The sequence below is a fragment of the Bombus impatiens genome, unplaced genomic scaffold, assembly GCF_000188095.3.
Source record: "Bombus impatiens unplaced genomic scaffold, BIMP_2.2 scf_0463, whole genome shotgun sequence".
Lineage (NCBI taxonomy): Eukaryota > Metazoa > Arthropoda > Insecta > Hymenoptera > Apidae > Bombus > Bombus impatiens.
The window spans coordinates 1,119,391-1,120,485 of record NT_176882.1 but is presented as its reverse complement, the minus strand read 5'-3'; the positions used below and the strand labels follow the sequence as shown (position 1 = coordinate 1,120,485).

The 1,095-nt window shown below is 51.8% G+C and overlaps 1 protein-coding gene across 4 annotated transcripts in view; it reads left to right on the top strand.

The window, feature by feature from the left end:
* The window catches only part of LOC100748223 (insulin-like peptide receptor), a 116,579-nt gene that overhangs the window by 18,128 nt on the left and 97,356 nt on the right, over positions 1-1,095 (top strand). Inside the window, exon 1 of one of the 4 annotated variants that reach the window (XM_024368556.2) lies at positions 462-575. The exons of the other annotated variants lie outside the window; for them this stretch is intronic. The gene's annotated coding sequence lies outside the window, so the exon portion shown is untranslated. Of the gene's footprint in view, positions 1-461; positions 576-1,095 lie in introns of those variants that run through there. 4 annotated transcript variants of the gene reach the window in all.

Below are 1,095 nucleotides of genomic sequence, written 5' to 3'. Positions count from 1 at the left end.
GCGGCGGGGGGTTCCAGATGGTAGCGTAAGTCTGTGCGGAGGAGCGGCAATAGGTGAGCGTAGACGAGTGGCCAGAGTGGGGATGGGTGCGAGGGTGGAGGGCGGAGCCCATCCTTTCCTTACTGCGCACTTTCTTACCCCTCCGCTGGTTGGCATTCAACCCTCGGCACAGTCGGCATCCGTGGGTACACAGTTCGCTCGTACAAAAAGGTGGTGGCGCGTGCTGCTTTCCTTCAGTATCTCTCGTTCGTTGCTACACGGTGTAACATCGCCCCGTCCCTCGCTGTAAGGGGAGGTCGTTGTCATCGTTGTCATCGTTGTCATCGTCCTCTCTTGAGATACACGACTACGTGTGTTAGACAGTGCGTTCTAATCGTGTGTACAACTGTGTCTCTGGCGCCACGAGAGCAGCGTGACTTGACGTGCGTGCACGCGATCCAGCGATCATCGCCGTCACGAACGTGCGTCGACCCTTTGGTTTACGTCCACCACGAGGTCGTCCGACGCGTCGCCACCAACGGGATATCGGGACAGCGACCCGCGCCGTGTCTCCGTCCTTGCTCTACGAGTACATAGTAAGAAAGAATTCTTCTCTCCATCTGCTCTTCTTATTTCGTCTCTCTATCGCGTCTCTTCGACCAAGCTACGTTATTTAGTACGGATGTAGGTAACATCCGTTTTATTTTCTATGATACGAAGAGGAAGATAGCGTTGTGATTCCTTGGAAGTGTATATTGGATAAATACCAGGAATCTTTCGGAGCCGTGCATCTCGAAGGAGAGAACGGAAGCATGTTTCGGTGGAAGGCGGCGTGGCAGTGTTGTGATTCGCGTGGAGCGCCAACCAGCGGTGCTGCTCGCATCCACTACCTTGCTGCCCCGCCTAAACTCCGGCGAAACTAATTTCGCAAACGAACTCGTTATTTATGATTTTTCATTCTCGAAATTATAATCTCTCATATTTAACATACGAGAAATTGTTTCTCTATGAGCTATCCATGAATCATCGATAGTCGTCCCGCACTCTACGCTATATTTTACATTCCTCGAATATAGTAGGTTCGCGTTCGAGCGGCAGGCTTAAGTATCGAAACGT